This window comes from Toxorhynchites rutilus, chromosome 2, assembly GCF_029784135.1.
Source record: "Toxorhynchites rutilus septentrionalis strain SRP chromosome 2, ASM2978413v1, whole genome shotgun sequence".
NCBI lineage: Eukaryota > Metazoa > Arthropoda > Insecta > Diptera > Culicidae > Toxorhynchites > Toxorhynchites rutilus.
This window is the reverse complement of record NC_073745.1, coordinates 80,814,270-80,841,195: the sequence shown is the minus strand read 5'-3', so window position 1 is coordinate 80,841,195 and position 26,926 is coordinate 80,814,270. Positions and strand designations below refer to the sequence as shown.

Here is a 26,926-nt window from a genome sequence, read left to right as displayed (position 1 = left end):
GTTTGCAGGAAATGCTTACAACCGCCACCGTAAACACCTGACTGAGAAGACTTTCACACAGAACAAAAAAACACACGTGCATATGATGCTCCCACCTCCGGTGAAATATCACAGGAAATACATTAAATGGTGCAAATAGATAATGGAGAAAACCTTTTAGCACCAGAAAATAACAGACAACGAAAAGGTGTGTCTCCCGAAAAACAAAACAAAAAAACAACGCTTCAAAGAAGGGAGTGCCGAACACACCGTCGGTATAACTCACCGACTTAATCTACTCCCGCTATAACTTCGATGCCCCCAGTGGGGGACAATCTTTTGCCGGTCCAAATGATGACACCATTATTGATTACAGTTTCGAATTTCCCGAAACCGAGAGTCCATGCCCACGCTGACGGCCAAAGGTGACGAACGATAGCCATTCCCTGGCGACGAGTGATTTTGATGGAACGGAAATTTGCAGTTGCAGGACGGCTCTGTTGTCCGGTTTGCGTGTTAGTCTTTTTTTTACGACAGCCTCCTCCACGATATTGCTCACTACCAAATTCCGGCACCACCGGGGAGATGCTTATAGGCTGCGATACTCGATGAAAGTTTGGGTGACATTCGTTGGGGTCTCGTTCTAATCCAATTAGCAAAACGTGAACGATAGACTGGCTAGGTGTGGTAAACGATCTTTCGTTCTGATGACAGAGGTTATTGTAAGGTTCTCTGGGAGTTAATTATCTTGTGGGAAAGTATTGAAACGAAACTGAATTTTAAGACATTCCTAAACATAACATTTTCCTTGTACAGTGATGTTTCGATTTTACAACTATAAAAAACTGAAACTGATACTGATAGGAGGAAATGTAATAATCCAGCCTTGGATTGGGCAATATTGGATCGACATCGATCTTCTAACGTTTTATTCTCCGATTATCGATTTTTTGAATCGATTCTTTGTACTCCAAAATTCAATTAAATAATTTCATGACGATAAAATATGAATGCCCTGGAAAATACAATTTTTCGGGGCATTCAGTTTTTTTTTTGTAACCTTCATGCTGAGAATCAAAATAAATTACCTTTGATGATTGAAAACAAAAGTCAAATATTTATTCCATAGTTAAAAAAGACAACATTTTTTATAGAATACAAATTAGGAAAAAGGCATTAAGTTTTTCAAAGATCGATTCTCTGGTACCGATTTAATCAGTGAATTGATCCCTTCGCCGCACAGTGTGTAGCCGCGGACAAAAATCAATTTTTATGTTTTTTTATCGGGTACCCAATGTACTCATACTTGTTTATGTATGCTTAAAACTATGTAAACCAGTATTGAGAAGCTACATAAAGCATCACAACAATAACTTATTATTTATTTAGTCAACAGGTAAAATATTCACCCCAATAACAAAAAACTAGGATTGGGTTATATCTGTGATATAACCGAAAGGTAGACGTAGGACTATCACTGTCTCAGTAATCATTTATTTGAAATTGCATCTGAATCAATTCTCAATGGATGAATGAATGAATCTTTTGAAAGATTGCTGAGTTTTTCTTTTTAGCTTTTTTAGTTTGGGTGGATGAGTATAAGTTTGGAATTGTTATTAATATAAAATTCAACCCTTTCGAACTTGTTAGGGTGTTCTGAAAAGAACCGATGCGTTTAAGTGCCTTTGTAAAAGCAACTGAAGATATTTGATATTTGATTCGTTTTTTTATTCGTGAGAATACACGAGATTGGTCATGACCATCCCATGTGAAAGCAGAATAAAAACTAATGCAATATACACCCAGGTTCTTTACGCGGGGGATACGTACCTCGTAAAAAAACCGCGTTAATTCGAAAATTCGCATGAAAAACCGCGTAAAAAACCGCATTCAAAGGAAAATCCGAGTGAAAAAACCGCGTTGATCCGAAAATTCGAACAAAAAACCGCGTTAATTGGAAAATCCGTATAAAAAAACTGCGTTAATTGGAAAATCGCGTAAAAAAGGTCACCTAAAAGCTACGTAAGCATCGTGATAGAGTGCGGCACTAATTTTCGTAATAAGCGCTAAGTCCCGTCGCAAGCACTAATTACCGTCATATGCTCTGAGGGTGCAAGAAGAAGAAAAGTGAGATGTGATATTGCTACGGTAGCGGTTTCCGCGTGAGAAAATCCGCGGAGAAAAACGGCGTGAAAAAACGGGTTGATTGGAAACCCTGCGTTAAACAAAACCTGGGTGTAGTGCTAATGCTATTGCATCACGGAACACCTAACCGAATGCGCAAATGTCTGCAAATATTCCTCCGCTCGGGCGCAAGCTCAATCAAATAATTTACACGACTATTCCATGCGAAAGCGGAACAGAAACTTATGCTCTTGAATACGATTGCAACCGAATGCGCAAGTATTTATTTGCCTAAGCGCATTAGCAAGCGATTTAAAGATATATAACTCTTCGACATTGTATCTTTCAGATGAAGTGATTATATATATACCGCTCCATTCAGCCGGTAAATAGGTATTAATGTTCAAAACCTTGCACTTCAGCGTCACTCTCTCGTTTTCGAAACGTTAAACTTACACCCCGGTACAGAAATGAAAGACGTAGTCCTACGTCAAAATATACTTGCACTATACACATTAATTAAGAACACTACGATACCTACACTTATTTTTGTAACGCGAAACATCGTAGCATCTGTTGAAGATTTAGCACATCCTTCGCATGGGCACGTTAAGTCCGTAGTTGGTTCGTGAGGGACGAATATACAGAAAAATCTGTGAACGTAAATTACAACGGCGGTTGTTTATGTGAAGGCAACTTAACAGCGAACTGCAATCGATGTTTTCCTGGATCAGATCACCGATGAAGCTTGCCATCACAAAGTTGCGTCTCGCCTCCAGTACCTCCAGATGTATAAGCGCGATGCTCAAACTATTGTAGACTTTGCAATTTTTGTTTTGACGTAGGATTATCGTGAAAATTGTCCAATTTCAAACGCCTATTGCTCAGTCATTTCATGATGGATTGGTGAAATTTTTGCATCAACCGATTTCTGCGCTTCATAACAATTTTTTATATTGAAGAAAATAATATATGACATGAAACTAACTATCGAACAATTCAAAAATCTCAACCCATATCATAACGGAAATACCCACTACTGATTGGTCGAAATTGTCGACACATGCGGCGGTTCCCTAACAGAGTCATCAAAACCAAGCTGTCTGGGGGAAATCAGCATTGCAAATATATGCAAGTCGGGGGCATTTTTATATTGCAAGTAAGGTGAGTGGTACGATTAATTCTAGCAAATAAAATTTAAATTTGGAATATTAATGTTTGTTGCTTCGAGAAATTTCACATCAATGACCGATCGTGTATTGTGGAAAATTCAGCACAAGTGTAAGTGTAAAATTGTATATTGTCACAGTTGTGTTAAAAATGGCTTGATATATAAAAATTTTATTTTCACAAATAAAACCGTGATGTGATTTCTACGTATAGTACTACATATAGTGTTGTTAGTCCAATTAAAATTCGCATTGGGTTGAATAAACACTCAGAAAGTAAATATTATAATAGAAAATTACCTTTTCTATTTGAAATATGTTTTCTCTATATTAAAGTAATATGTTTTTACTGATGAGAAAAATTGATAATTGTGTTCGGTATAGGCAATTATCATACATTGGTGAGTTTTTTTTCTTTATGTCATCCATACATAACACTGGAGGCATTTCGTCTAAGATCACGGAGGGTGGTTTTCATCATATCTCGTTCCACTTTGGTATCTTTTATCTGATACGCACCATCCAATGACGGTTTACTGTCCTTCATGTAAACACTGGTATAGTGAACAAACAATACCCAACAACCAAACAAAACGGCCGTTTTCAGGGCCACCAAATCATTATCAAAGAGTTTAACGATGTAATTCTTCAAACATATCCAAAATCAACAGATAGTCTAACGGAATCCTACGTCAACTATGCGGTCGTGTCTCGGACACAACCCTCCTGTAACTTTTTGATATTAGATTTAAAAAAAATGCGAAGTCTACAATAGTTTGAGCATCGCGCGCGTAAACAGACATGAACAATTTAGGATGAACCTCATTACAAGAGATTACAAATTGAAAGTGGAACGAAGCTGGGGATAGCCCTACCGGAATACTCGTAAACACATTTGTTAAATAGATGGTTATAACGAGATTTTTCTGAGTTGAAGCAGATCTGATTGCGAGCTCCAACGGACATGTGAATAACCCAAGTTATGAAGGGCATAACAGTTTTCGAATTATCAGTTTTGAAATAAGCTAACATCATTTAGAGGGGTTTGATGTGAAAACCGGAATGTAGCTGGGGATAGCCCAATCGGAATACTCGTAAATTCATTTGTTAAATAAATGGTTATAACGAGATTTTTTCTGAGTGTGGCAGATCTGATTGCGAGTTCCAGTGGGAATGTTATCCTTAGAATATGAAAGGCCTGAAGTGTTGGCTCGAATTAGGCTTGGGGATGCTAAGCTTTCTGGACTAGGAAACGATCGCATTAGCGGACAATTATCGAGAATCTAGTAAAGCGGGAATGCTCTTGTAAATTCACGGTTGATACGGACATAGGTATTGGGTTCAAATCCCAATTGGTCAAGGATTTTTTCGGGTTGTAAATTTTCTTGACATGCCATGGAATAAGAAAGCTCGCGTGCTGCCTTATAAAGTTATAAATCTTTTTACTGGTTCAGATTGATAATACAAATGTAAATTCTCATAAGTAATTATCTTAAAGATAACTCGTCCGGCTCAAACCTTTGTAGGGGAATGAGGTGGGACCATCATTGTTAATAAGCATACAACGGTAGTATGGACACCACACTACAGCCGAGTATTCCACAAGAGGCCGCACCAATTAGTAATATAAAGCTTTTAGACAATATACATTTTTGAAGGTTTTAGCGAAGCAAAATATGAAGCCGTGACGAGAGGAAGCTTTTGATACCGCGTAAGCGACATGATTCTTGAATGTGAGCTTAGAATCAATGAGTATGCCCGAATCCTTAACAGTTTGTTCCCGTTGCAAGATAGTGCCCGATAGGGCATAGTTATGATGAATCAATGCACGATATCTGCCGAATGATATTACGGAGCTTTCGGAACATTGAGTACCATGCGGTTCAGTTGGCACCATTCGGCGAAATTGATCCTGTAGGAAACTAGTATCGCCTGGTTTCCGTATCACTAAATACAGTTTTAGGTCATCAGCGCACGACAACTTAAGGCATTTCAGAATATTGTTAACATCGTTCATATATAACAGAAACAGAAATGGTCCGAGATGGCTGCCTTGAGGAACACCGGATGTCACGGGGAAGAGAGAAGAAACATAGTTTCCAATTTTAACAGACATATTTCGACCAGTTAGATAAGAGGATAGCCAGACAAGCAGATTGTTATGAACGCCTAATTTGTCGTATTTAGCCAAATCAATATCGTGGTTCATTTTATCGAACGCTGCAGATAGGTCCGGATAGATGGCAACTACTTGATGGCCTAGTTCCACTTCGCGGATGATGAACGAAGTAAACTTCACTAAATTGGTAGTCGTCGACCGCTTGGGCATGAAGCCATGCTGGCCCTCCGAAATGCAGTGGGCACTCAGGCTACTTCCCAAGAAGTCGATTTTCGGCCAAATTTTTTTTTTTCGAGATAACACCAGATCTCGACGTTTTATGCATTTTTGAGATATTTGGCATCGAAAACAAAATTTCGATTTTCCAAATTTCCTTTAACCCCTTCCCATACGATTTAATTTTCAATAGAGCGGACCAAATGCAAACGCTTCAATGGGTCACGTATCGAGTAATTTCACTACTCTGCTGAGCGTCTTAGCGCCTTGTGACTCGATATTGTACGTTTTGGCACAATCATTTCATATCGAGTGAGACTCGACGTTGTACTTGAAAGGGTTAAAGCACCTCCCCTCCCTTGAAGATATTCGAGGATCAACAAATCAAAACTTTGACCGCTTTGAGGCATCCCTAAATCATATCCAATCGAGCTGCAACTTTGCACAGGTCATTTTTGGGGCCAATAAACAAAATGTACATGGTCGGTTTTGATATTTGTAATGACCATTTTCGCTGCCACCTTAGTATACATACATATGTACATATGTGTCTTATAACATTTGAATAACCTTATAAGTGTGTCATGTACAAAAAGGCACAGGAGGGTTGTGTCCGAGACACGACCGCATAGTTGACATAGGATTACGTTAGACTATCTGTTGATTTTGGATATGTTTGAAGAATTACATCGTTAAACTCTTTGATAATGATTTGGTGGCCTCCTGAAAAGGGCTGTTTTGGTTTGGTTGTTGGGTATTGTTTGTTAACTCCACCAGTGTTTACCGAGTGATGATGACAGAATGATGGTAACATTCGTTGGATGGTGCGTATCAGATAAAAGATACCGAAGTGGAACGAGATTTGATGAAAACCGCTCTCTGTGATCCTAGACGAGATGCCTCCTGTGTTGTGTATGGATGGAATAAAGAAAAAAAAACTCACCAATGTAATATAAGATAATTACCAATACCGAACACAATTATCAATTTTTCTCATCAGTAAAAACATGTTACTTTAATATAGAGAAAGCATATTTGAAATGAGAAAGGTAATTTTCTTTTATAATTTTTATTTTGTGAGTGTTTATTCAACCCAATGCGAATTTTAATTGGACTAACAACACCTAATACTATATGTAGAGCATATGGGAAATCACATTTTCGAATATTTCTTAACTTTTCCAATCTTTCTCGACATATAAAATATCCTTGGGTGAAAATGAACACGACAAAACAGACAGCTTAAACCAAACGACCCGTTCTCGAGCGGGAACAAACCTTGGATTTTATTTATGAAAATTGAAATAAATCGTTTCATATATGGTCGGTATTAAGTCAAACCGGATCATGTGACATTATTATGATTTCGAGAAAAACGAGTTTGAAGTTTAGTACTATAAGGGGTTTTCATTGAGCGTTCAAAACAATTTCAATAAATTATTCTTGCTTTACGCGTGATTTTCCTGATCTGACTAATGTGGAATGTTGCTTACAAAATACTTAACCTAATTTGATCAATATCTCAAACTTTTCTATTTTGCGACTTGATCCGCTCTGACTTAACACTGACCATATCAAGTAATTTTTAATACAACTGCCACCATATACAACTTTACACTTAGACATTCCCACTTGTGCTAAATTTTTCACAATACACGATCGCTCATTCATATGAAATTTCACGAAGAAACCAACACTAGAGTTCCACATTCAAATGTTATTTGGTAGAATTTATCGTATCACTCACCTCACTTGCAATATAGAAATGTCCCCGACTTGCATATATTTGCAATACCGATTTCCCCCAGGCAGCTTGCTTTCGATGTCTCTGTTAGGGAACACATTTCGGTAGGTACAAAAGTTCCTGCTACTTTCATGTATTTGCAACGCTGATTTCCTCCAGGTAGCTTGATTTTGATGTTTCTGTTAGGGAACACATTTCGGAGGGAACAAAAGCTCCCCCTACTTTCATGTATTTGTAATGCCGATTACACCCAGGAAGCTTGGTTTTGATGTCTCTGTTAGGGAACCGCCCGCATGTGTCGTCAATTTCGACCAATCTGAAGTGGATATTTCCGTTGGGATAGGAGTTGAGATTTTTCAATTGTTCGATAGTGAGTTTCATGACATATATTATTTTATTCAATATAAAAAAACTGTTATGGAGTGCTGAAATCGATTGACGCAAAAATTTCATCAATACATCATGAAATGACTGAGCAATAAGCGTTTGAAATTGGACAATTTTCACGATGTTCTCCATTTTCGATTTTCAATTTGTACCCCATTATGTTCCCGAAAGACGTAATCCTACGTCAAAAAATCTTTGTTTGGCAAAACTGCCAATCTTTTCGGATACACATTGCTGGTATTAATTACACATTTATTGAATCAATGGCAAAAGTGTCTCATATCCAATGAATTATAAAAATAAAATTATGTATCGATTAAACATCATCTGATTTAACCGGATTTCTTTCAAAAACATAAAAAATATGGCATTTTTATCTTTTTTTTTACTCATAAACAAAACTGCATTTTGCTCCTATCACATATTAGAAACTTTTCTTTTGCATTCTACATCTCCGCAAGCTAAACTGAGCGGGGAGGCGAGAAACTGCGAATCATATACTATAGAAACACTTGATTCCGCGGAGCAAATTACTGTGATTTACACACCAACCGAGGGAAAAGAGTTTTTCGATTTTCCTATCTAGACTCCGTGGAGCGATGCATTAATAAACTCAGATTAACCAAGAGAATATCATTTTATTGAAAAGGGAGAGGATTAATCGTTGATCGCAAGTTGTACAGATCGCGATCTGTGCAGTTTGCGATTAATAATGGATCGAATCATGTTCGCGTGATTTCCATCATTGCACGAGAGCAAATACGAATCACAACTAAAAGTATCGAAGGTGTGCTATTCACATGAACAGGAAATGAACAAATTCTAAGTTTCGCGCAGCGAAAACAAGCAACAAACACAAAACCAAACACTGATGGCTAGAAGTGACCTATAATTATTTGCACTCTTTTTCTTTTCGCCTGCTTTACCATTGCTCGGATGGTTGTGTTAATTGCAATGCCAGATGCACTTCAAGTGAAATATTCGCTAGCGTTCACAGCTCGAGGAGAAACATAAAACACAAAACGAGTAGAATAAGCGACCGTTGTTGTTTCGGACACAGAAAGATTATGTGAATTTTTGTCAGAGGAGATGCAATACTTATACGCTAGCGACAACTTACTTACTATGCAAGGATAGAATTTACTTCGAAAATATTCTCTTTTCGCCATCCCTTTTCGCTGTTTCTATTCTAGCGGCTGCATAAGTTGCACGTTATTGACAGCTCTGTTCGGGAAAGCACACAAACGGACAGAACAAAAGTATGGGGAAATGGGAATGCTTCCAATTTTCCTCAATTTAAACCATGTATAGACTATGGGATTGTAATGTATAGCATATAGAACAAATCTTAGAAAATTTCCGGTTCCATTAGTATGTCAATCGTTGAAATACGTTCGCAAAAAAAATTATTATTAACGTTAACTTTATTTCATAAAAACGTGACCTGTTTTCTGATTTGGCACCCCTAATGAAAGACGTTGTCCTACGACAAAAGTCATTTTTGGAAGAAAAAACAAGGGGCAAAAAGTTGATTTTTCAGATAAAATGGAAACACAAAATGAAAAAATTTTGTGAAAAAAAACAAAACTACATCTTTTCACGAAAATCTGAGAACCATTATATCGGTTTGGTAAGGAATGCCTGAATATTGATCCTTGATAATATCGAAGCTTCACTGTATCCTTCGATAAATCCATTATATACAAAAGCATAGTTGGTTGGAGGTCATTCTGTCGTACATACGTCCTGTTTATCGATAGTTACGAAGTCCATAAAATACAACAGCTTCAACTTCATTATCCTGAACAATAGCTCCAAACCATTACCAGAAATTATCTCAACCAAGGTGTGTGTCGTCCAATCGGAATAGCTATTCTCCACTAGCCATCCTCAATTTACGGAACAGATTTGCAATCATTGCGGACCCAGAATCCCAGCGCCCATAAATAGTCCCTTTGTGAAAGCTCTCGCTCGGCTTAAGTTTATGTGCAATCTAGAGCACAACAGTCGCTTACTCTGGACGAAGGATTAGGCTGTGCACAAAAGCTGTACACAAATAATCCCTCGTTTGCATCTGTACTTTCGTCGTTCTCGAGTTCCGAGAACTTCCACACGGCGCACAGTCGGGCTTTATTTATCGCAGCGCCAAAAATTACACTGATGCAACTGTGCAACTTTGGTGGGCTCACCACCCTCCAATTCGCCCATTATCGCGCGATGTGTGAACCGGAGGTTTAAATTTTTTACCGAATAAGTTTAACAAGTGAAAAAATAATCTCCAAGTGTCAACATTTCGCTTAACTGAGTGAACCCAAATCGTGTCATTGTTTGCTCGCTGTTTATGTTGGCCCTCCTTGTCCTTGGACGACATTTCGCTCCAGCACCCAAAATAGTGCATCTCCTGCTGGAGAACTGATTCCCAGACAGTTCCAGCGGGGAGAGGGTCGGTCGGTGTACAACGATAATATACCCTATATGTAGCACATCACAGAATGTGTGAGGGCGAGTGAAGCATAAGCACTTTGGCGACCGGCGATTGTTCCGCTTCAAGGGAGGTGCCAGAAATACTACTGCGGACAAGAAAAGTGAACCAACAAAAAGGAAAACGGCCAAACAAAACGACGAACCAAATATGGGCCAAATCATCATGGTGAGAGCTCGACAGAGAAGACCGTTGCAGGTGCTGTGCGGGTCCGAATGATGCAATGGTGCTGGGTTGGGATCGTACTGCTCACTACGTAAAGCTGCAACAGTGGTGTTAACGAAGGTATCAATATTTCACTGCTCCGTCGATTAGGTTTTGATATGTGGAGTGAACCTTGGATAGAAATACCACGGATTCAAGTGCTCGGTGTACTTCAAAGTTACTGTACACGAAGGATTTGGTTAATAATTAACAACGTTCCGTATAAGTATTTGCGTAATAAAAAGGTAATGTTACTCTCAGTGGCGTAGCGTGACCGGGTGACACCCGGGGCGGGTGCTATGGGTACACTTAAATTTCCATCCAAATTTTATTTTGATTGCAGCATGAAGGTCGCAAAAAAGTTCCATAGTAAAGTTTTACACTAAATAACACTGCCAATCACTGACGGATGACGATCATTCAAAATATTGATAGATTTATTTTGAATTGTTTCATAATATACTTATCATGGTCGCGCAGACCGCCCCCTCTACACTACGCCACTGGTTACTTTTGTGGCGCGTGATTGTGATATTGAAGCGATTTAAGGGGGTAGTACACTATGGGAACTGGAAAAAAAATATATTTCTGGCTTAAAATGTTCTCTGGGATGTTTACTTTAATGTAGTTTTTGTCCCAGGTTAGTCCGATGCTCCGTTCCAAAGTTACAAGCCAGTCTAAGTCTTTGCGTAAGAAGCGCGGATTCTAAAGGGCCTGGGTAAGGGAGTAAAAAGTGCTCCCAAATCAAATCACTAGCTGTATGGCAAATATTGTAAAGGATATTGAATAAGAAAATTTGACGGTTTATTTGAACCCCTATGTGGTTTAACATAGAATCTATAATGAAAAACGTACTTTTTCGTTTATTTTACGCCGTCCTCAAAAGCTTCGAGATAAAAATTTGAAAAAAATACTGAATGTGCATCTTACTAAATTCATCAAAAATTAGTACTAAAAAAATATTGGTATTTTGAATTTTTCTTGTGATTTAGAGAATCAGTACTACTCTAATTCATATTTAAATGTTTTCCTACGGCTTTTCTAGATATTTGTGATTTTTTTCAGATTTTTTTTTCAGTGTTGCGCGGCACAAAAAAATTTTTTTTTTATATTTCCAAAGAGTCTGGCTGGGTAAGGGAGTAAAAAGTCCCCAAAACCAAATCACCAGCTGTATGGAAAATATTGTATAGGGTACTAAATAAAACATTTTGGCAGTAGTGCCATATATTTGAGTCCTTATATGGTACACCATAGGATTCATGGTGAAAAATGCGTTGAAATTATTCTAATTTTTACGATTTTTAACGGTTTTCCTCAAAGAGAAATTATGAACATGGTTCGTCCACCACTGATCATGGTTTGTCCGGTTTTAGAAAACACCCTTTTTGAATGAAAACATTCGAATTCTCAAGAAGATGTTGCATTTATCATTGTTTGAGTTTACTGTCATCATATTGATCCATTCATAATTTAGGCTTTCTTCACTATATTGCATTTTCTTGGGCATTTTAGAAGTGTTCACCTCAAGACATTCAACATAGAGAAACTTTATTTCTGCTATGCGCGAAGGACAGAATAAACAAACTGCAGCGCGCCAAGCGATTGCCATAGAAATCATGTGGACAAAACAACATTAGTGAATCGGACAACTCATGATCAGAATCGAGGTCATCGAAATGCATTAATTACATGTCTTAGCTATGTAAATCTGATACAAATGGTATGCAAGCATGATGTTCACTATATTTGTAAGTGTTATAATCCAGAAAAGATCTGAATGCGTGCCTAATTATTTTTGTGGTGATTGATTGAAAGTTAGCTCAAATGTGGGGCGCATTAACACCAATAGAAGGTGGACTTTATGTACCTTTAAAATTGTGAAATGCATATGCATTATATTTAAAATTGTGTTAACATATTCTGTGAAACTACTGTATATCATGAAAAAGACAATTTTATTTATATGTTCATATTTTCGACTGGTCAAACCAAAATAATTTACTTTAATACTACTCTAGTTTGTATTCACACTTCTTCCTACGTCTATATATGACTTTTTTCAGAAGTTTTAAAGCGTTTTCCGCGGTACAAAAAATATATATTTTCAGGCATTTCGAAATTTTGAAAAAAAAATACTTTGAGACCCAAATTTACTCTAATTTTAATTTAGATGCGTTCGTATGTGTTTTTTTCCACATGTAACGTAATTTTTTCATAAATTTTCAAGAGGTTGCGCGAAAAAAAATTGTTTTTCTTGGCCTTTGGGCATTTTAATTTATTTCGAATTTAGAGACCCATTACTGCTCTAATATTTTTTTTTTATTTTGTTTTTCATATGTCTAAATTTTATCTGTATATTTAAAGCATTGCGATTTTTTTATCGTATCTTAAAATATAAAATATATGAGATTATCTTTACATTGGAAACCATCTAAGTTTACCAAATTCACAGTAGTCAGTAGTACGATAGAGCTCTGTGAGAAAAAATCCTTGTGGAAAGATCATTCGGGTTAATGGGAAGACACTTCAAAAAATCCGAATAATTTTTATTTTTTTTATTTTAATCTTACAATTGAAAACCACGAATACAATAAAATGATTGATTTCATGAAAATAAAAATAATAATGCAAACGATGAAGAAAATTCTTTTTGTGTCTCGCAATGCTCTTAAAAATTCAGGAAAAATTATGCCACATGTAGAAAATAAGACACATACGAACGCATTTAAATAAAAATTATATCAGAAGTGGATCTCAAAGTTATATTTTTTTTCAAAGTTTCGAAATGCCAGAAAATATATAAAAAAAAAATTTGTACTGCGTATTTTCTTTTCTTATTATTAGAGTTTTTGATGAAAAAATTGTTTGAACAAATTTATCGAAACACCTTAGTAAGATGTTCTTTCAGTATTTTTTCTTATTTTTGTCTCAAAGCCTCAAAAGATAGATCCTATAGTGTATCATATGAGGACTCAAATATATGGTACTACTGCCAATATGTTTTATTTAGTACCCTATACAATATTTTACATACAGCTGGTGATTTGGTTTGGGGGAACTTTTTACTCCCTTACCCAGCCAGACCCTTTGGAAATATAAAAAAAAATTTTTTGTACAGCGCAACACTGAAAAAATCACGCATATCTAGAAAAGCCGTAGGAACACATTTAAATATGAATTAGATTAAAGGGTGTGTCACATCAAATTGCATCACGGAAAAAACGCTGTAGAAATTTAATTTTTAGGAATTATATCTTCAGCTTTCGCTTATAATCAGATAAGAGTGTATAGATCACGTTGGCCATGCTTCACTGTCAATTTTTCGTAAATTTGGAAAAATGTCGTCGAACGAAAAAGCGCGTCGTGAATTAATCCTGTGCACTCATTTCGAGAATCCGGAGTTGTCACATCGGGAAATCGGTAAGATGCTGGGAATCGTCCAATCCACGGTCAGCAGAGTACTAAAACGATACTTCGAGAACCTAACCATCGACCGGAAGGTGAAGAACGGCAAAAATGGATGCTCCGTCAGTGAAAAAGATCACAAGCGCGTAGTTAAGCAGTTTAGACGTGATCCGAGAAGTTCGGTCCGGGATGTCGCCAATAAGCTGAATTTGTCAAGTTCATTCGTCCAGCGGACCAAGCAGCGGGAGGGCCTGCGTACATACAAGGTTCAGAAGGCTCCTAACCGCGACGAAAAGCAAAACATGGTGGGGAAGACGCGAGCCCGGAAGCTGTACACCGAAATGCTGACGAAGCCGCATTTGCTGGTAATGGACGACGAAACCTACGTCAAAGCGGACTTTCGTCAGCTGCCGGGCCTGTTGTTCTTCTCCGCAGAGGACAAATTCAGCGTTCCGGAGGAGATTCGCAAGCAGAAACTATCCAAGTTTGCCAAAAAGTACATGGTGTGGCAAGCGATCTGCTCTTGCGGAAAGCGGAGCGCCCCCTTCGTGATGACCGGCACGGTAAACGGGCAGGTTTACCTTAAGGAGTGCCTACAGAAGCGCTTACTACCACTATTGAAGCAGCACGAGGGCCCGACCATCTTCTGGCCGGATCTCGCTTCGTGCCACTATTCAAAGGACGTGTTGGAGTGGTACGAAGTCAACGGGGTCACCTTCGTGCCAAAGGAAATGAACCCGCCCAACGCGCCGGAGTATCGCCCAATAGAGAAATATTGGGCGATTATGAAGCAGGCCCTCCGGAAGAACCCAAAAATTGTCAAATCGGAGGCGGACTTCAAGAGAAAATGGATTTCTGTTCAAAAACAACTACAACCTGACGTTGTACAGAACCTTATGGACGGGGTAAAGAGGAAGGTGCGAGCATACGGGCTTGGGCTCGAAGTATGAATAAAAAGAAAATGCCAAAAGTTGTTTAATAGTTTTTATTTTACTGTCTAAAATTTTCAAAAGGATCGGTCTACTGGGCGAATTTCTACAGCGTTTTTTCCGTGATGCAATTTGATGTGACACACCCTTTATTACTGTTATTCTGAGAAATACTCTGAACGGTGTTCTATCCAATAGATCATATATTGAAACCTGCCGAAAAAGCTATGGCTGCAATGGACAACCGATAAAGCGAAAAGCTCCATAAAAAATTGAAGAACCTTAAGATAGTTGAAAATGAAAATTAATCATCGTGTTCAATCAGCATAGTGGCTAGCGACAACATAACCGCCAGACCAGTGTGGTTCTCAATCGATAACGTTGTTTCGGCCGTTAATTTGGTTCATAACCTAATAAAATAATAAGCCCTAGATTCGATCATCGTATGAACCGAGCAACCAATCGTTTTGTTTGGTTGATGACATCGTTAAACTATAAACTCCCACTTGCCGGGAGGGGAAAAAAATAAATCCAATAATAAAAATCACGATAGTCAGCTCAACATTCCGCCCCACATTCTCCCACTTTTACTATCCCCAGCCAGAATATCGAGAATTTAATTCGTTGTGGTCGCTCATGTGCTGTGAAGATTTGTTGTGCAGTGTTGTCTCAAAGGAAATTCTAGATGGGTAGAAATCTAAATATTGGTTCTTCTGTCCTTCACTTTTGGCACATTTTTCACTCCTTTGGAACGTTTGGCAAAAAGCAAGCAACGGAAGAACGCGAGATAGAGGGCAAGAATCTAACAAATTATTTCCCAGCGCTATGTATTAGGCGACTAAAGAATGCTTTGAGCTGCCCGTACAGGCCACTGGCAGGATCACAGCGCGATTAGACTTCCCGATTCCTCCCGATTCTGTGGGCTGCCTTCCATAAAATGCACAATCAAGTTATAGCTGTCTGTCTGTCTACTCCGTAGTCAGCGTAGTACGAGCATAACAATGTTATATTGTAGCCGTTTGGCAGCGATTTCACGGCCGCATCCATAACCATCGTCGTCATGCTCGCCATCATCATCGCCATCATTAGCGTCATCAACAACAACATAACGCCAGCGCCATCATCGCGCGCGCTTGGCTGTTGCACGTTTTTCGGTGGCTCCTAGCGTGGAATAGTTTTCGGTCCGTTCTCAGTTCGTTGTTGCCACTCGTGCCACAAGCATGAAAATCCTGCTTCGCCCGACGGAAGGACAATAACCGTGCGGCGCTCGGCTAGAGATTCTGCTGCCAGCCGGAACGATTAAGACATTACCAAACCCCATCATCCCCCGAAATCCACCATCCACCCACCGACCTTCAAGGATCATTCTCGCTGCAACGCTGTTCGGCATTCCAACCGCAGAGAGTGTAGTACGAGAGAAAGTGGAAGCGAGGGTGGGACTGAAGTCCAGTCCATCTCGTTTCGGGATTTTCATACCCTAGTTCACAGTGCCTTTCTTGTCGTTCGCGGGAGCGGTAGCGTCTCGTTGTCGTCGTCGTCATCGTCGTCGATGTTTCTCGCTCTGAACGGTTCCTTCGAGCATCAGGCGGGACGCGTTGGGATCGTGAAACGTGAAAACCGGAACAACGCACGCTGGTTAAAAGATTCAACTCGCGAGTTTTAAAGTGATACACGAGTGCCACTTGATTCATCCACCCGCGCGCGCGTTATGTGTAAGTGGGTCTTTGTGATGATGGTAAGAAGAAGGGGGAGTGTCAAGTTCTGCTACTGCTGTTCTCCAGCCTCTCCTACTGCAAGTCATTGCGAACGGTGAAGAGTAGTGTTGTCGAATCGTCGTTATGTCGATGTTGGGTGGACATCTTTGCCGGAAGGTCATCATCAGCTTCTTCTGGGGATGGGATAAGAACTGCAGCCGATGCATCGTAGTGAGCACATTTATGTGGATTTTGCAGGTGGTGAATAGTGCGGTGCCAACGAGCTGGTGTCGACGGTTATGGCTAGAAATTAGATTTCATTTGCTAATCTATGGAGTGAATGAATAAGGCAGGACCTTCATTAGCGTGAAAGTGAGATTTGTATCAGCAACACAGCAAAAAGTACCATGGGCTGGCTCCCATGGTACTTTCGAACTTGCCACTCAGATTCAATCAGAGCTTCGGAACTTCGATCAGTGATGAAGAAATTAGCGCAAGTAAATGGTATTTTGGGAAGGTAAAGTTTTGCTGTGAAATGTAGTGGCATCATGCAAAAACAATTAGGTTGCAAGAGACGGAAGATTTGAAGACATTGGAATACATAAAAAATAATGTAGTGCAATAGATCCACATGTGCTTCCATTGAATCCGTCGGATGAGTTGAGAAACCAGATGGATTTGAACGATGTGTGTATTTTGATTTAATTCCTTGACTTACGATTTAATTTCTAAAAGAGCTGACCAAATGCAAATGCTTCGATGGGTCACGCATCGAGTAATTTCGCTACCCTGCTAAGCGTCCTTGCGCCCTATGATATGCAAGTGCACCACGAGTGAGACTCGGTGTTATTGGATTTTTTGGCATAGTAATATCACCACGAGTGAGATTCGATATTGTGGTTTTAGCGATATAATGATTATCAACCACATCGCGAATGATTCATGAGCAAACATCCGATTTTGACTCAAACTTTTCTGAGTTTTCGATTATTTTGTGCACTAAACTCATTTTAACTCAAAATACAGTAGAACCTCGAATATCCGTGAGTGGATGGCCCGCGGTACGACTTATCCGCGAAAGCCAGTCCCATAGTAATTCCATAAACCTTCTCGAAACTTGTCAGTGGCAATGCTCTTTTGTGTTGATCATGGTTTAAACATAATCTAACCACTGGTGTACACGATTCACAGATGGATAGTTTAATGATTTCTGTTTAGATAACACATAGTCTTCATGTTGAAATAGCTCATACACCTCAATAATCGGAGTTATACTGTACTACATGACTCAATTTTAATATTTATGAATACCAAGTTTGAGAACTTGTAAATTTCCAACTAAACAATGCCATTACATCTTACAATTAGCAAAGTTAGTGGTTTACGTTATTTTTCCCAAAAAAACATGATTAACTTTATTGTTTTGATCAACTCAAATAACCCTCAACTGCTCAACGATTTGCCCTGAGAAAGCAAACTGCATTTTTCACCAAAAACAACGAATTTGACGCTTTTTTATTCATGTTAGCAATTGGAATCGCAACGAAAGTAATAAAGATGGAAGCTTGACTTCTTAGTGTGGATAAAGCGAAAACCTCTTAAACAAATTCTGTGAAATGTTAATTAACTATACTAACTGACATAGTGTGAAGGCATTGTTCAATGAGAAATTTTATCAGTTTTCGAAAAGAAGTGTCAGAACTGTGCCAAGTAATGTATTCCTAAGTAAGTACGAATTCATGGATACCTCACAAGCAGTATGGCTACATTTAAATCTGTATCAGAGGGGTCAAAAATCTTCCTCATCTGTACTTTTGACGTAGCACTATGTCTTTGATTTCTATATAGGGGGGTCACTCCACGAAAAATGTAACGATTTATTGAGAGCTTTCAAACACATATTACTCAAAATCGTTATTGCGACATATATTGTGTTATATACCATTAGACAGGAAATTTATCCAGCAAATTGTTTGCTTAAACATGAACAGTGAATATAGTAAAAAAGTAAACAATTTTATCAGTTATTGTATTGTATGTTGCCCAATCAATTCGTGCTCAATTCACGTTTTTATCGTGTAGGTCTTGCTACTAACAATTTATGTAATTGAGGTCCTGAATGTCATAATATCGAGCATGATGTTTGGTTATGTAAAGAAATGCAGTTAATAAATTTAACTGGCTGCTGTGTTAGAAGATCGAAAGGGTATACTCATACATATCAGATTATGATAGCTTGAGTAGTCGCGATTTTAATATTATGCGGATATATATGTTTTACTAAGAAACCCGCTTCACTTCCTCGAATGCACATGCACATTATTCTCTCCCTATCCTATCATAGACAGAACTTAACACCCAATGAGATCAATTCACTACAGCAGCTACACGAACTTCCCAAGAGAGAACTCATGGCCATAGGATACTAAATATACATCACCTGGCTATAACATTATTACAATTGCCCACAAACAATGTTTCGGACAACATGGCAACGAAGGAGAGAATGCTATTTTTATCTATAATATATTTCTGTAATTATAGATTTATTTGACTTAGGCTTATATTTGTGTAGATCTTAATTGAGACTTGTGTTTAAAAATGATACATGATGACTCTTTGTTCTCTACTGCATAATTGAATAAATAGAAGAAAAGAGTCGTAATGACTTTAATGATATTTGTTGTACATTTTTGAACAGAATGTGGTTCCAGATTCTACCACGTTATCTCATCCAACCTGTTTAAAGGATACAAGTTCATACAGGAAACGGTTTTCTAGGGCTTCCATTTGATGCATCAAAAGAGAAAAATTACAGATTTTAAACAATGAAAAAACTCAATCCTAATACAATTACTACACACAATCACAGCCCCATGTCAAAATCCCGTCCGTGCCCCTAGGCCCAGACCCATCAACTTTTTTTTCCAAAAATCTGTACAATCGAAAATATTCGTTGTGGAGAAAAAAATTATTTATGAGCATTAAAAATAACATAAAGGGTGTGTCACATCAAATTGCATCACGGAAAAAACGCTGTAGAAATTCGCCCAGTAGACCGATCCTTTTGAAAATTTTAGACAGTAAAATAAAAACTATTAAACAACTTTTGGCATTTTCTTTTTATTCATACTTCGAGCCCAAGCCCGTATGCTCGCACCTTCCTCTTTACCTCGTTCATAAGGTTCTGTACAACGTCAGGTTGTAGTTTTTTTTGAACAGAAATCCATTTTCTCTTGAAGTCCGCCTCCGATTTGACAACTTTTGGGTTCTTCCGGAGGGCCTGCTTCATAATCGCCCAATATTTCTCTATTGGGCGAAGCTCCGGCGCATTGGGCGGGTTCATTTCCTTTGGCACGAAGGTGACTCCGTTGGCTTCGTACCACTCCAACACGTCCTTTGAATAGTGGCACGAAGCAAAATCCGGCCAGAAGATGGAAGATGGCAACGTGCTGCTTCAATAGTGGTAGTAAGCGCTTCTGTAGGCACTCCTTAAGGTAAACCTGCCCGTTTACCGTGCCGGTCATCACGAAGGGGGAGCTCCGCTTTCCGCAAGAGCAGATCGCTTGCCACACCATGTACTTTTTGGCAAACTTGGATAGTTTCTGCTTGCGAATCTCCTCCGGAACGCTGAATTTGTCCTCTGCGGAGAAGAACAACAGGCCCGGCAGCTGACGAAAGTCCGCTTTGACGTAGGTTTCGTCGTCCATTACCAGGAAATGCGGCTTCGTCAGCATTTCGGTGTACAGCTTCCGGGCTCGCGTCTTCCCCACCATGTTTTGCCTTTCGTCGCGGTTAGGAGCCTTCTGAACCTTGTATGTACGCAAGCCCTCTCGCAGCTTGGTCCGCTAGACGAATGAACTTGACAAATTCAGCTTATTGGCGACATCCCGGACCGAACTTCTCGGATCACGTCTAAACTGCTTAACTACGCGCTTGTGATCTTTTTCACTGATGGAGCATCCATTTTTGCCGTTCTTCACCTTCCGGTCGATGGGTAGGTTCTCGAAGTATCGTTTTAGTACTCTGCTGACCGTGGATTGGACGATTCCCAGCATCTTACCGATGTCCCGATGTGACAACTCCGGATTCTCGAAATGAGTGCACAGGATTAATTCACGACGCTCTTTTTCGTTCGACGACATTTTTCCAAATTTACGAAAAATTGACAGTGAAGCATGGCCAACGTGATCTATACACTCTTATCTGATTATAAGCGAAAGCTGAAGATATAATCCCTAAAAATTAAATTTCTACACCCTTTATTTATTTACTACGAATACCACATTTACATTTGCAAGTCATTCGTGTGTTTGATGATGCTTATACATAGTTTTTTTTTAATCTAGATTGCATACTATCATTTCTTTAAACTTTCGAGCTGCCACCACGATGTTTGACCAAATCCTTTGATCTCAAAATAATGTTCATCGTATCGTTACCGAGCCGATTTCCAAACTTATTTTTTTCTGATTATATTCAGAAAAAAATCGCTCGACAGTTGCCGAGGCGTGAGGCATAGTGAGAACGTTACAAACAAGGCATTGTAGCGCCGAAAAGGCGAGCGAACCGTCAATTCTTTTAGGCATCCAATTTTTGTCCACCAAACCTTTACGTGCTAGTTTTCTGGAACTGTGATTTCCTTACGGAGTAATTTTATCTTTAGGCTACAGAATCAATTCTCCATATCTTGTAAATCCCATTGGACATTGAAACAACATAAGATTCCTCGCAGATATAAGTTGAAAATGATCAAACAAAAATCTTTCTACTCTTCACGTAGCATCGTGAATTCTGGTTTTTTAGCATGGAACAAACCATTCAATCTGTTGATCTGGGGCAAAACATACGTCGCACCGTCCGACGTGAATTCTTCCAGACGATCCTTGTAAAGAAATTCGTCCTTATGAAACTGATCGACCATTTTATTGCCATACAAATAAAACACAAATTTTTACATTACTCGAGAGTTAATCAAGCAAATAAAACGAAATTTGGCATGTGGAGGATTTAGGGTACAATAAATAATTCTATGGTGGTTAGATACTCCTCCCCCTCTCTTAGGGTGAGCTGCCATACAACGCGCTTCGACCACGACTTTTTTCGCTTTAGGTTGTCGTACGTGATCCACTTTTCATTACCAGTCATCATCTTCTTCAAAAATGGGTCGAGTTCGTTCCGTTTCAGCAGTGCATCGCATTGGAATTCAATCTTCTGCAAATGGTTCAAAAGAATTTTATGGTCTATATCCAGTTCCTGGCCAATCGAGCGAGTGCTCACATGCCGGTGTACTTGGATGATTTCAACGATTTTATCGGTTTTCACGACGATTGGTCTACCAGTACGGGGTGTATCTTCGACAGCCACTACACCAGAACGAAATCGATCAAACCAACGCTGTGCTGTGCGAATCGTTGCAGTATCGGGTCCATAAACTACACGAATTTTTCCGGCCACCTTCGTTGCAGTTTTACCTCGCAGGTAGTAAAAACGTAAAATATGGCGAATTTCTTGCTTGGTGGACTCCATCTTCGACGCGCTATAACTTGAGACTGAAAAGGACAATCACAACACTGTCAAAACGACACTTGTAGCACAGATTGTCGTCTTTGAATAGCCGTATAGTATGACCCGATGCGATAAGTACAACACAAGATATATCTAAGTGTTGCCATATATTGACAATATACGAAATTTCTTTTTCCCCAAACCAATTTTGAAAATTTTTCGTTATTCCAACATGGCACCGCTGAACCTACTACTTGAGTCATCAAACTAATGAAATTATTCTCATGGAAATATATAGACCCATTTCTGCGTTCTGTGTGGATGAAATGATGAGAACTTTGTATTGAGGAAGAATTGAAACCAACGGAACACAAAGCTAACGTTCAATACGATTTTTAATTAAACTAGTAATACAACAAAATAGACAGCTCATATCGGACGACCAATCTTCAATGATGCGCGAACAAACATTAGTGGCGATTGATTTGAATACATTTTTTGACGTAGGACTACGTCTTTCATTTCTATACCGGGGTGTAAAATCAAAGTTTCGCAAAAGAAAGCGTTACGCCGGAGACCGAGATTTTGAGCGTTAATAGCTCCTAAACAACTGAACGAAATGGTATGATAAACACTTCATTCGAAAGATAAAATGTCTACGCGTTCTCTACTTGTTACTTTCTGATCCAAAAACTTGTTTCAATAGTCTTAAAATTGCTTTCAAAACAGTCTATTGAAATCACCAATCGGTATATAAGCGAGCACCGCTCGGAAATCTACTCAGTTATAATTGAACAGCGATTGGAGCATGTTGTCGCTGTTGTGGTGAAGCTCTTCGTTTATCATGAAAGCGCGGATGAACGCTGTCACCAAGAGCCTGTTTGTGCACCTTAGGTCAGAAGGGAATCCATCAGGAGGAGAGTGATGCCACAAACGGTTCCCCGGGACGACATCGGAGCAGCCGCCACACACATACACGCGAGGAACTCTTCGTTTGGATGCCATTCAGCATCGAGAAAATTCCGGAAAGATCTAATCATTGCTGAAAAATAATCTGCCAGTTCCCCTGGGAATTGAAAAATACATTGATGCGAAAGAGTTTATTCTAATGTTTTCTATCCATATAACACTGCAAACAAATACATTTGGTTTTGTCATTTTTCAATCAATCGCAATTAACAGGAAAGCTTCTGAAAATTATTCTTCCCCATCAGTAGAAAATTTTCATATCCAATATTGTATGCGCGCGCAACGGAAAATGTTTCGCATCGCGAAAATTATATAATTTTCAATCGATTATTGTTTCATCGAAAGTTTCAAACTCAGAGAGTTCATTCCCCTCTAGTTTGCCTTCCAAATTGCCATCGTAAACCACACCTATTCTCGATTCAATCACGCACAAAAAGCATACTTAAGCGATATTCTGGTGGTGAAACGCATTCAGTTTTCGTGAGGACATCGACAAGACAACATCGTAATTGAACGAGCTAAACGTGCTGGACGAGCTGGACGGCGAGGGATCAAGGGATTCATTACCTTGCCGGACCTGACCTGAAACGCATTCAGTTTGTTTGGAACTGTGAGGGAGCGCAGAAAAGCCGATCCATCAGAGGAAGAAGAGAAGACGACCGAGAGAGTACCAGCATCGAAAATTGGTTCCGCTTGAGGCATCGGAGCAACTGCCACGCACACACACACCCATACACGCGCGCAACTCTTCACGTTCGCTGGTTATCGAGAAAAATCCGGAAAAAAGTGATCGTTGCTGCAAAATAACCTGCCAGTCCCCCTTGGACTTGAAAATTACATTCAAGCGAAAGAGTTTATTTTAATGTTTTCTATCCATTTAATACTGCGACCAAATACAATTGGTTTTGTGATTTTTCGATCAAGTGCAATTAACAGGTGGTTATCAAGTTAGCATTAACCACTGGTGGTAGACTTCGAGAAGAATCGAGAAGAATTCGGAAAGATGTCATCGCTACTGCAAAATAATTTGTCAGCCCCCTTGGATTTGGAAATTACATTCGAACGGAAGAGTTTATTCTGATATTTTTTACCCATATAATACTGCGACCAAATATAATTGGTTTTGTTAGCATGAACCACTGGTGGATTTCGAGAAGAATCGAGGAGAATCCGGAAATATGTCGTTGCTGCAAAATAATCAGCGAGTTCCCTTTGGAATTGAAAATTACATGCAAGCGAAAGAGTTTATTTTGATGTTTTCTATCCATATAATACTGCGACCAAATACATTTAGTTCTGTGATTTTTCAATCAAGTGCAATTAGCAGGAAAGATTATGAATATTATTCTTCCCCATCAGTAGGATACTTTCGTATCCAATATTGGATGCATAAAACCTTGTACCTCCAGCGTAACGCTCTCGTTTTCGAAGTCCCCCAAATATTCATTTATTCATTCATTCATAATGAATTCAGATTCAATTTCAAACAGATGATCACTAAATAAATGATAATCCTACGTCACCATTGCGGTTATACCATAGATATAACCCACTTCCTGCTTTTAATATTTAGTTTCAACTTTGAAGCTACTTCCGGAAAAACTGCTACCAGATAGTTTTACACTTAAATTTAAGTTCTGCAATTCATGAGCGGTTATTGTAATGGAATGGAACTTCGCGAAGCAACCAATATGTCGAAACATATTATATACACTCGTCTCAGTTAAGATATACGCATACGGGATTGGTCCTTATATTGCATGGCCAAATATTGTGGCATATTCTCCTTTATTATGCGCTGCACCTGAAAATCCGTCCCACTTGCGTTATTCCTGGAAGCAGCTAAAGATTCGCGTGAACAATACACAAATCGTCCATATTTCAATTTTGTAAATACATTTTTCGTTATGAATACGCTATTGGCGATCTAACGTACAAATCTACACCTAGGCGGCGCTGCGGTGTAGTTTCGAGTTTCGAAAATCACATTTCAGCAAAACAACGCTACTATTCATACCAGCAAGGAAACTAAGCAACGGATCAAGGACCAAAAATTTAATGTTTTGGACTGGCCGGCTCGCTCTCCAGACTTTAGTCCTGTTGAAAATCCTAGAGGGGTTTTTGTACACGTAATCTACACTGAGGGAACACGATACACGACGATTGAGGAGCTCCGCAAGAAAATCAGAAAACGAGTATGTGCAGGGTTGGTGGACAAAAATTGGACGGCTTGTTTGTAACGTTCTCACTATGCCTCACTTCCTGGTAATTGTTGAGCGATTTTTTTCTGAATATAATCAGAACAAAAATAAGCTTCGAAATCGGCTCAGCAACGATACGATGAACGCAATTTTGAGATCAAAAGATTTGATAGAACATCGTGGCGGCAGCTCGAAAATTTTAATAAATGATAGTATGCAGTCTAGATTCAGAAAAACTATGTATAAGCATCACTAAACGCACGAATGAGTTGCACATGTGAATGTAGTATTCGTAATAATAAATGTGTATTTTTTCATGCTAATAAATTTTTTTTTTCTCTACAACGAATATTTTCGATTGCACAGATTTTTGGAAAAATGTACAGATGAGAAAGATTTTTAACCCCTCTGGTACAGATTAAAATGTGGCAACACTGGTTGCCAGTTTGTCTTAAAATTGAAAAAAATGAATACAAACAAAGTTTGACCAACATTGATAAGTCAGCCGGATTGCGTCGGGTGACGAACGTGTTAGAAAAGTTGCGACTAATGCTCCCTTTGAGCGGTGAAGATCTTCTTGGAACTTGAGCGCCATTTATGATAAGAATGGTAAACGGTTTTCAACGTTCCGCCACATGTTAATGATTTTATCTATGGAAAATTCGTTCAGTGAAGAAGATCAACAGAAATGTCATTTTTTGCTTTTAAAGCAAATTGTCCCAACTAAAACTTAAGATCTCAACTTGCAGATGGTCTCCGTCACTCAGGCTTAAATTTGTCAAAATTGAATTCATTAAGCTCTTGAACAAGTTTTCTCCCACTCTTTTAATCACCTTCTACACTGTGTCACAAAATTTGAGGGTTAAAAACACGGAAATATTCTACCCGATCGAGGATACCTCACATCCTAGCTTCTCGTAAAATTTATTGCATTGCTAATTTTCTGGTTAAACACATTCATCTTCAAAGATGTTGGCGAATCGAACGGACAGAAGTCGACCCTGTGAGATACTGGACCGACATATACAATTTTGACTATTAATATTGTGTGCTGTTGCCTAATTAATGCAAGGACTAAGTGAATTTATGACTATTTGCGGTGCTGAAAAAACTTTTCCGACAGGTTCTTTGGGGTGTTTATTCTGAACTTGTTTTCCCTGGAAAACTCGTGCCATACCGTATTCACTTTTTATGACCAACGCAAGTAACCTCATGACCAACTTACTGCGCAAAAGAACGAATTTATTTTAAAACGAAAACGAATTCATTATGAAGGAATCACATATTTATGAAACAATTATGTCAATCTCTGCGTCCCACTTAACGTCACCGATACGCTCCGATAGTTGCCCCCAGGCGTCGTCACCACCATCATCATCACCATCGCAGTGGCTCTCGTTGTCGTTCAACAGAGCAGCAAACTTTCCCCGCAGGCAATAGGTCAGGAAAGCTTCATGAAGCCGGTAGGGTTATCGTCGCGTCGGTGGGACGTGGTTTGGCATAAAAAACCTGCCTCGCCACAGCACATCAAACTCAACTAAACGGGCGGAAGAGAGGATGCTATTGCTTCTGTTGCTAGCGCTGCAGAGAAAAATTTAATTTGTATAGGCACAAATAATGCCGCACAGAAGTGCCGTTTTTTTCTCCCCCCGTGTGCCGACCACACCCGCCTCGTAGGGCACCGCAACAATCCGGACCTCTCCGGGTATCCACCAAACCGCGAGAGGACGCCATTCGGGAAAAGGGGGGGAGGTTGAGTTGTTTCGTGCGATTGAATCGTTTCTATAACTAACCTC

At 39.1% G+C, this 26,926-nt stretch overlaps 1 protein-coding gene across 12 annotated transcripts in view; it reads left to right on the top strand.

Annotated features, from left to right (window-relative positions):
* The window catches only part of LOC129768389 (probable phospholipid-transporting ATPase IA), a 250,423-nt gene that overhangs the window by 30,748 nt on the left and 192,749 nt on the right, over nucleotides 1-26,926 (top strand). For 10 of the 12 annotated variants that reach the window (XR_008741670.1, XR_008741669.1, XM_055770007.1 and 7 more), the window contains exon 1: nucleotides 15,970-16,493. The exons of 1 other annotated variant lie outside the window; for it this stretch is intronic. The gene's annotated coding sequence lies outside the window, so the exon portion shown is untranslated. Of the gene's footprint in view, nucleotides 1-15,969; nucleotides 16,494-26,926 lie in introns of those variants that run through there. One more of the 12 variants, XM_055770010.1, reaches the window with a different exon arrangement.